Source organism: Enhydra lutris, unplaced genomic scaffold, assembly GCF_002288905.1.
Source record: "Enhydra lutris kenyoni isolate GAN:26980312 unplaced genomic scaffold, ASM228890v2 scaffoldscaffold93, whole genome shotgun sequence".
NCBI lineage: Eukaryota > Metazoa > Chordata > Mammalia > Carnivora > Mustelidae > Enhydra > Enhydra lutris.
In genome coordinates this window covers 1,129,471-1,140,043 of record NW_019154177.1, presented here as the reverse complement: position 1 = coordinate 1,140,043, position 10,573 = coordinate 1,129,471, and the positions used below count along the sequence as shown (strand labels likewise).

At 45.8% G+C, this 10,573-nt stretch overlaps 2 non-coding genes across 2 annotated transcripts; one reads left to right on the top strand and one right to left on the bottom strand.

Moving 5' to 3' along the window:
* On the bottom strand, window positions 1-82 carry TRNAS-GCU. Its single transcript has one exon. It is a non-coding gene; the product is annotated as a tRNA-Ser (tRNA).
* A 9,558-nt stretch (window positions 83-9,640) lies between these two features.
* TRNAA-AGC lies at window positions 9,641-9,712 on the top strand. The gene has a single exon. It is a non-coding gene; the product is annotated as a tRNA-Ala (tRNA).
* Window positions 9,713-10,573: the final 861 nt, after the last annotated feature.

Genomic DNA, 10,573 nt, shown 5'->3' with positions numbered 1-10,573 from the left:
CGACGAGGGTGGGATTCGAACCCACGCGTGCAGAGCACAATGGATTAGCAGTCCATCGCCTTCACCACTCGGCCACCTCGTCCGGCGGGGTGCTCGCGCGGTCAGACTCTTCACCCCGCAGTCGGTGCAGCGATGATCCGCGAAGTATCTCCTCCGACCTCACGCTGACTCGACCCTCACGCCCGCCCCCCCAGGCAGGCGTTTTCGGGTCCCTGCAGGACGTCGCATCCTGGATGGGCGACTACACCCAGCAGGCTCGGGGTTGTCCTGCGCGCGCACCTGTTGGCCGCCCCTGCGCCCGGAGCGCTCGGGACCCCCACGCGCCCGCCGCTCCCGGGAAAAGCAGGGACCCCCTGGATTGGCCCCTGGAACGGGTCCGACTGCTGGGCCGCGCCCCCGTCCCTCCTGTTCCCCGCGGGGTGGCGCTTCCCGCGACACCGGAGAGCGTGGCCGGAAAGTAAGCTGAACGCAAGCGCCCGGACAAGACCGAGTGGGCGCCGGAGGGACCGGGGATCTCAGCGAGGCTGCCTCCACGCCGGGGACGGCCGGGTGCGGAGCCCCAGGGCGCGGGTCCCAGTGGCCCGCGGCGGGCCGGGGGTCCATCCCGCTCACCGGGGCGCTTGGGGCCGGCCACATCGCCAGCTCCGCCTCCAGCCCTCTCCGCCTCCGTGATGTTAACTCCCCGGAGGAAGCCGAGCTTAACAACTTCGTTAAACCCAGGATCAAGAGCCCTTCACTGACAGGCTTCTGTGCTTTTCTATAGTTAGTGCAGGATTTTGGAGACAAACGGAAAGACAAGAGATTCTTACTTGCCAAGATGCTTTTTCCTTCCTAGGAAACCTCTGCCCCTATTCCTAGCTTTGGCACGGCACACCCTCTTCTGTCCCAGTCATGTTCCTTTACTGAATTTTCAAAAACTCACCTCCAGCACAAACCACCCATCATGGGAAACTCCCCTCAATCCATGGGTTAGAGGACGAAGGATTTATTCATTTAGTGAAAATTTAGTCATTTAGTCAAAAATCCATATTACCGGTTATGATTTTCCTTAAGCCTTGAGTTAGGACGCCCGTTTTGTTCAAATTACTTACATTCACTTATGTGTCCCTCTCCACAGTTCCAAGGAAATCTAATTTCTACCGGTGACTTCAGAACTATTTCTCAATACAAATTCTGAGTCGGAAATTTCCCTGTTAGATTAACAACGATTTTTTTTTTTTTTTTTTTTTTTTTTTTTTTTTTTTTTTTTACTGTTTTCCCTCCAATGCTCCCCGGAGAGCAGGGATATTTCATTATTCATCACATGACAGGCAACAGGGTGGTCAGTAATGGGCGCACAAGTTACTCCTGAGTGAATGAATGGAACAAATCTGTATTTTAATAGAACTACTAAACACCGAAAAGCAAGGTACACAGAGAGACTGCTTTCAATTATTTCAGTTTGTTGGGCTCATAAGCAACACGGCAGGGCTGTTGTGAGGACTGAATGAAAATGCAAAGTGCTTTAAAATGCCTGGCGCTTGGAATCACCATTGACTGACAAAGCTTTGCATTATCATTATTATCCCTAGGAAAAGAAAACCAGCAGAGGAAAAAAATGAACCAGTAGTATCTGCAGGCAACCCACAGAAGTAGGAAAAAAATCAGACAATAAACGTCTTAAAAGAAGCTCCACTTCGGGGCGCCTGGGTGGCTCAGTGGGTTAAGCCGCTGCCTTCGGCTCAGGTCATGATCTCAGGGTTCCGGGATCGAGCCCCGCATCGGGCTCTCTGCTCGGGCTCTCTGCTCGGCAAGGAGCCTGCTTCCTCCTCTCTCTACCTGCCTCTCTGCCTGCTTGTGATCTCTGTCTGTCAAATAAATAAATTAAAAAAAAAAAAAAAACTCCACTTCATGTATATGTAAAGATATGCTAATTAAAATGGTAATAAATTTTCCCTTCCATCAGATTGACAAATATTTCTAAAATTAATAATAACAAATCTGGGCCAGATGTTGGAAAGCCTGATTCGAAATACTGTGGTGGTGATGTAAATGGGCAGAAGCACATTAAAAGGTAATTAAGTCCTATTAAAATTTAAAGACTTACATCCTTATTCCCTTCCTAAAACCCAACTATCCAGTGGGGGTGGAAGGGATGCAAGTTCAAGTGTAGTACATACAGTCTTGTTATTATTATCATTTTAAACACCTATGAAGGTAGGTCCATAAATATCAGTAATTAGGTAATATCAGTGAGGACCCTTCAGCCTCAGTTTCATGAAGGCTCAAATTCAGACTTTTCTTGATCCCTCCAAAGTACATTATACATACAATTATTGTATATTTATTTGGTGTTAACAGAGTTCATCTTTCAGTATAATTATTTCAAATATATCCCAATGTTTAGAATCTTCATATTGTGTTTATTTTGTATTTATTTCAATGTGCTGTAAGACTAAAAAAAGTGGAAATTGCCCTGGGCCTTTTACAACCTTTGAAAAACCATGATGGGCACTGACATCAAAAATATCTGCAAGAAATGACATATCAGATAAAGGGCTAGCATCCAAGATCTATAAAGAACTTAATCAAACTCAACATCCAAAGAACAAATGATCCAGCCAAGACATGGGCGGAAGACATGAACGGACATTTCTGCAAAGAAGACATCTAAATGGCCAACAGACACATGAAAAAATGTTCAACATCACTCGGCATCAGGGTAAAACAAATCAAAACCACAATGAGATCCCACCTCACACCAGTCAGAATGGCTAAAATTAACAAGTCAGGAAATCACAGATGTTGGCAAGGATGCAGAGAAAGGGGGACCCCCCCTACACTGTTGGTGGGAATGCAAGTTGGTGCAGCCATTCTGGAAAAGAGCATGGAGGTTCCTCAAAAAGTTGAAAATAGAGCTACCCTAAGACCCAGCAATCGCACTGCTGGGTATTTACCGTAAAGATACAAATGTAGGGATCCGAAGGGGCACGTGCACCCCAATGTTCATAGCAGCAATGTCCACGACAGAGGAACTGTGGAAAGTTAAACTTGGCTTTATGTCTACTGACAGATGAACGGATAAAGATGTGGTATATAAAATGGAATATTACTCAGGGCGCCTGGGTTAATGATCAGTGGGTTAAGCCGCTGCCTTCGGCTCAGGTCATGATCTCAGGGTCCTGGGATCGAGTCCCGCATCGGGCTCTCTGCTCAGCAGGGAGCCTGCTTCCCTCTCTCTCTCTCTCTCTCTCTGCCTGCCTCTCCGTCTACTTGTGATCTCTCTCTGTCAAATAAATAAATAAAATCTTTTAAAAAAATGGAATATTACTCAGCCATCAGAAAAGATGAATACTTACCATTACATCCATGTGGATGGAACTGGAGGGGATTATGCTAAGCAAAATAAGTCAGTCAGAGAAAGACAATTATCATATGATCTCACTCATATGTGGAATTTAAGAAACAATATGAGGATCATAGGGGAAGGGAAGGAAAAATAAAATAAGATGAAAACAGAGGGAGGCAAACCATAAGAGACTCTTATTCTCAGGAAACAAACTGAAGGTTTGGGGGGGTGGGGGGGTAACCAGGTGACAGGCATTAAGGAGGGCACGTGATGCAATGATAATGGGCACTGGGTCTTATATATAACTGATGAATCACTGAACTCTATTTCTGAAACTAATAATACACTATAATTAATCGAATTTAAACAAAAAACAAAAATCTGCAAGAAGGACATCATTTAGAAGTCATTTTAGTAATTAACCTATCATTTACCTTGCCTTTGTAAAGATATCCAATAAAAGATTAAGAAAAGTTACCATTTGTAGAATATTTACAGATAAAAATGCAAAAGAAGTGTTTGAAAAATCATCGTTTTACAACTGTTAAGGCACAGTGAATGCAGGCAGTAGTAATCAGGGGTTGAGAAACTGCTGGGCAGAAGGCAAAGGGGCAGAGTAGCTGATACTTTCTGAACCCAGGGAACAATCTTAGCGTAATTAGAAGTGGAAAAACCCAAGTTATATGCCACCCACCGTGATGCTACAGGAAATACATAGTGAAACTTTTTTTTTTTAAGATTTTGTTTATTTATTTGAGAGAGAGAGGGGGGGGGGGGGGGGGGGGGGGTAGAAACAGACACCCCGCTGAGCAGGGAGCAGGACACTGAGATCATGACCTGAGCCCAGGACTCCCGGATCATGACTCAACCTAAGTTTAGCTGACTGAGCTACCCAGGCGCCCCTTACACAGTGAAACTTATAATACATTGTAGCCTGGAACAACTGAATGTGAATCCAACAAAATTTCCATGCCTAATGACCAGTTTACAAGAGATACGGAGAATAAGAAAACACATTAAGTGATACCACAAGGAAAACATCAACCAAACTTAGAACATAAGAAATTTCTACAGGACGGATCACTGAGTTACATAAATAAGCGAATGGTATTAAAAAAAAAAAAAAAAGGTACTGTTACACGGTGAGAATTTTAAGAGATTTTATCAAACAAAAGCAATGTGTGGACCTTGTTTGGATTATGAATCAAACAAATCAACTATAAAAAGGCATTTTTACAAAACTGAGAAAATTGAACTTGGACTGGATATTAGTATTAAGAATTTTAGTTAAGGGCGCCTGGTGGCTCAGTTGGTTAAGTGTCAGACTCTTAATTTTGGCTCAGGTCATGATCTCAGGGTTGTGAGATCGAGCTCCACATTGGGCTCTGAGCTGGGTGTGGTGTCTGCCTGACATTCTCTCTCCCTCTGCCCCTCCCTGCACCTCTGTAAAAGAAACATTAGGGGATAAATTTAGTTAATTAGAATTAGAATTAGAATTGTAGTTAAATTTTTTAGATGTGATAAAGTTATTGAAATTATTTTTAATGTCTTTATCTATTAGAGGTATATACTGAGATATTTAAAGATCAAACTGCATGATGCTTGAAAATAGCTTGAAATACCTCAGAAAAAAAGGAGGGGAATGAATGAAATAAGAGCAGCATGTGTTCATCATTGCTGAACCAGGCTGAGGCGGACGTGGACATTCATTATACTATTCTAACTTTATGCAAGTTTGAATGTTTTAATAACCCAAGTTAAAAGATTTTATTTGATGCAGATCTCTTGGTTGTAAACTCCTAGTTTTTATTTGTAAACAGTGGTCAGGGCACCTGGTACCTCTGTTGCTTGAGCATAAACTCTTGATTTCAGCTCAGGTTGTGATCTCAGGATTGTGAGATCGAGCCCCGCCCTGGCTCTGTTTGCTCAGAGTGCCGTCTGCTTGGAGTTCTCTCCCTCCCCCTGCTCCCTCTCTTAAATAAATAAATCTTTATATGTAAACAGTGGTAAAAAGCTCCCATTCTTAAAAGCTTAGTTTGATGAGTACACAACTCTAGATTGACAATTATTTTATTTCAATACTTCTAAAATAGATTTCCCTTTTCCTGGATTGTATCATGGAATTAAGGTTGTTGTTAACATTCTAACTGTTCCTCCTTTGCAGGAGACCTGTCCGTGTTCTCTGATTTCAGACCTCCTCTTTCAGTAGGAGGCGTGAAGTTATAGTTGTTCACTTTACCTTGCTTGTGATGCACTGTGCTTTCTGAATCTTTTATGCATGAAAATTCCTCTCCAGTTCTGGGAAATTCTCAGCTATTATGTTTTCAAATATTACCTCACCTACATTTTTCTTTTATTCCTGGTTGTAATTATTATATACTTCAGAATTTATTACCTGAGCCTACATCTCTACTGTGTTCTTTTATTTACCTTCTGTGGCTGTTTTATAAACTACCCCAAAACTCAGGGGTTTAAAACAACACCCACTTATTATTTTCTCACAGTTTTATGAGATGGCAATAGAGGGAGAGCTCAAGTGGGCTGTATTGTCCCTTCTCTTTGTAGGGTCAGCTGGACTAATTTCTATGTGGCCGACGGGCAGGTCAGCCAGAGACTGTTCTTGGATGGCCTCAGTAACATATCCCACAGGGTCTATTTCTGGGAGTTGATAGATTTCCTTCATGTGATCTTTCTAGCAGGATGGTCCAGCCTTTTTTTTTTTTTTTTACAATGATAGCCATCTTCCAGGAAAGTGAGGGTTGGCATGACAAGGTTTCTCTAGATCAGGCCTGGAAGTGGCACAACATCATCTCATTGTACTCCACTGGTAAGAGCAGCTCAGAGTCAAGGTTTAGAGGAATAAGTTAGACTCCACCCCCTGATGGGAGGCGGTGCAAATGATCTGTGGTCAGGTTCATCTGTCACAGCTTGCTTCGCGTGTTACACATTAACTACTTTTGTTGTATTCTGGATCAGCGTTTTGGCTTTATCTCTCAGTGTAGTAATTCTTTCTTTGGTTGCAGCTAATACGCTGTTTAATCTTACCTATTAGAAATTTTTCATTTCAATTATTATTATCTTTATTACTAAGTTCTAAATTTTATATCATTCTATTCATTCTTCTTGCATACTCTGTATCCTTAATTTATTGATACATATCCCACATAGCTATTCTTTGTCTTGTATCTTAAAATTTCAACATCTGCAGTTGCTTAGGTCTACATATGTCACGTTTTTTATCTTCTAAACCATAGGCATAATGGTTTATCTTCCTATGTGTGTAGTCATCCTTACTGTTGAGCTGATTGTATGATCTTAATACGAATGAGTCTTGCAGGTGCAACCTGGGGAAGCCTTCTGTCAAAGGGGATATGTTTCTACTTCTTCCTGAACTGGGGACAAAGCTGACCCTGAGCCACCTGTGTCCCACTACAGTGGGACGGAGTGGGACCATAACAAGTGTCAGGCTCTGCTCTTCCACCTCCCCACTCTTATGATATAAAAACATTCATCCCTACAGTGGCGTCGGCACCTGGCTTCAGGATCCCCTGCTCCTGGACTGACCTAGGTGAGTTTCCTGTACTGCTTGCTCCCAGCCTCTCTGACTCCCAGGCCCTCTGGGCAGGGCTTCCACATCTCACGCTTGGATCACTAATTGTCCTGACCGGGGCTCCAGGTGCCCCTGAATTACTGTAGAGCCAGGTAATATTTACTGGTTTTGAGTGACCCCCTAGAGAATTCCCCAACTCTTTGTGAGACTAGAAAAGTCACAAAGCAGGTATATTCAAGGACTAATGGTTGGGAAGTAGGACCTTCTAATAAGTCGTAACTGGTGAAGATAAAAAAAAAAAAAAAAAAAAAAAAACAAACAAGAACCAAAAGGCACAAATCACTGAAAATGGACAGTCCTGTCATAAAAAGTGATGGTTTTCAATCCATAAAGAATGCCACAGATGAAATTCATGGACATGTAATAGACTGGAAGGAGATTTTTGCAACAACTAAGACTGACCAGAAATCAATATATACTAAATAAAAAGACCCCTTTTTAAAAAACAAAAATTTAAAAATACCACCAGAGGGGCATCTGGCTGGCTCAGTTAGTAGAGCACCTGACTCTTGATCTCAGGGTTGTAAGTTCAAGGACCACGTTGGCTGCAGAGATTGCTTAAAAAAAAAAAAAAAAAATCTTATGAAAAAAATGAAATTCCATCAGAAAAAGAGGCAACACAAAAGAAAATGGGACAAGGAAATAAATAATTCAGAAAAGTAATGCCTAAATGACCTCCAATATTAAGAGATGTTGAACCTCACTAGAAATCAGAGGAAGGCAAATCACGAAGAATCCCGCCTATGGAAGAATGGCGCCGATCATGAAGGTGAACAGCAGGTGTTGTTAAAGATGCTGGGGATGGAAACTTCTGTGTGCTTCTGGCAGGAGAGAAGTCAGCACAGCTGTCCTCCAACACCACCTTGCACAACGCACTGCAATCAAGTATCACAAGTCTGCTGTAACAGACCCAGGGCCCCAAACTCTGGGTGGCTGACAGCAACACGCATTCTCTTCCGCTGTTAGAGGTCAAAGTTTGCGGGGCTGCGCTCATTGCAGAGGCTGCAGGGGAGACTCTGTTTCCTTCAATTTTCCGGCTGTTAGAGCTGCACTGTTTTCATCTCTCCTTTGCCTTCCCCTCATGGAAGGGCAGGGGTGACTACCTTCAGGGCCCATCCAGACAGCCCAGGATGACTTTCCCAGCGCAGAGCCCCTACTGCCATCACATCCGCACTCTCTCCGCCCGAGGTAACAGTCCCAGCTGAGACCTGAAGGCCTTGGAGGGCCACGTGGTCAAGTTTACCACCGGCATGTGTATTTTTGGACCCTGGGTGTATATCCCAGCGAAATTCTGCCGCAAATCCTCAGGGAAAACTTAACGAAGATGCTTTCGGCAAACAGGCACAACATCAAATTTTAAGCCTTAACTGGGGTCCTTACCCCTCTTCTTTCTTCGTCTCTGCTCTTTTCATTGTAAAGACTATGAACGAGAGAGTTCTCCCGCTAAACATCAGAGTATTGGGGCGTGGTGCTGTCACTCATCCGTGGGAGGCAGTCTCCAGATGCGATCATTACAACACCAGCTACCTTGTATTGCAGTGGGAAAGGCATGGCCTGAAACTACCACTCAAAACTACAGGCAGACCCAAAGTGGAAAACGTTCTGGGGGCGGGGGGGGGGGGGCTGTGGGAATGTTCCAGATTAAAGAAAACAAAAAAGACAAGCCAACTAAATGCAATGCCTGACCCCAGACTAGACGCTGTACCAGAGGGGAAATTGGGTCAGATGGTCAAATTGGCGGGCGGACTGTAGTGGAAACAGGGCTACTGCGTCAGGGTCAAACTAGCCAAGTGTGTGAGCGATGGGGTGGGCTGCAACTTAATCTCAAAGGAGAGATAGAGGAAGCAAACGTTGAAGCAAAGGGAATAATATTAACAATAGCTAAAACTGGGTAAAAGGCAGACTGGTATTTTTATGCTATTTTTATTTTTTTCAACTTTCTAGTAAGTTTGAAGGTGTTTCAGAGGCAGAGAGGGAATGCACGGGAGGCTCCAGAGAAATCAACGGCTGGGAATTTGGGCTGGACCGAGCCAACTCTCTAAAATAGAAGCTTTACCCCCAAACCATCCAATGAACCAACGATTCTTCGTGGCTCCCGGGGTCCCCACGGGCTGGTCGTGAGCAGGAGCCAGGGCCCCCCCGCCCGCTCACCTGACACGAAGCAACATTGCCACGCACCCCCCACGAACCCCGCAGAGCGGGCGGCGCCAGGGCTTTGCGGACGGGGACACCTGTCACCCCGGCTCGGGTTCCCAGCTTGTCCTTGTGATCAGTGCAGGACATCGCGAGCCCGCGGGACGCCCCCTGCCACCAGCACGAAGTGTTCAGGGGCAGTTTCCGGCTGCCGGAAACCGAGATGGTGGGAGGGTCCGGGGGGGGGCGCGGGGGACGCGGACCCCGCCCCCGGCCTCCGCCGCACCGCCCCCTGCTGCGCGCCCCCGCTCGCCTCTGCGGCGCCGCGCCGCCCCCTGCTGCGGCCTCCCGCGGCTTCTCAGCTGCAGGCAGGACACGCGGCTGCAGAGGGCGAGACCGCGCGGGCTCCGCCGCCTCCGGAACTACGTCGGGGCGTTTCGGACGCCGCGCGCAGCCCGCCCGCACGTGAGAAGTCTGCGCCCCGGTTTTCTCCGCGTCTTACTAAGGCTTTCGGAGGCGAAGAATAATTATAAATCACGAAAGGGATCCGCAGTATCGCGCCCGTAGTCGGGGGTGTAGCTCAGTGGTAGAGCGCGTGCTTAGCATGTACGAGGTCCCGGGTTCAATCCCCGGCACCTCCACCAGTTTTGGGGGGTGCGCATGGGATCCGGGCGCGTCTCCTCGCTTCTCCCCGCGAACCCGCTGCCTGCTCTTGTTCCGTTTTCTACCCGCCCGGACTGCGGCAGTGACACCGGACTTCCTACTGAGAACAAATGTCCTGGGCCCTGCGCACCAGGAAAGCGCAGAGCCTCGGTCTCATCCGCTTTCTTTTGAATTCTGGAAAGTTCTTGGGGCAAAGAACACATTGGAGGTGGAACAGCATAAAAAGATGGTATTGATCTTTTTTCCCCTTCTGAACTTGCGAACTACTTTACCCCTTTTTGTGTCACCAGACACGGACCCAGGAGGCCCCAGTTCCAGCTGTGGGCTTTCCAAGGCACGTGAGGGGCCATGAAGAGCTGTCGGTCCGAGCCTAGACTGGGGTGACGGAGACCGAATGAAGACTGGTTGGTGGCAGGGGCCCAGGACGCCTGCCTCTCTGCGGACACGGGGTGGGACCCAACAGCTAAATATTTCTTAAGTCAAAATAAATGACACGTCAGGCTCATTTTAGAAATGACTAGAGAGGACCCTTTCCACTGCCCCCAAACCAACGAGCATCCCACAAGTAACACCTGCGTGTCCTAGCCCATGCATAATCAAAGCCGATTTGCTAGTCTGAAGTATGAATATACACTATGGGAGAGCGAGCCCTCACTTTTAAATTTGTTAACTTCTAGGGATTATTTGGTATTCTGGAAGATAATTCTATGTAATATATATTATTAGGAGACGTTTATATTCTGTACTACCTATTTAACTTTCTTTATTTTGTGTCAAACATTAAAAAATTTTTAAGGCAAGAGAAGGATGTCTATTATCTTCACTACTATTTAATGCTG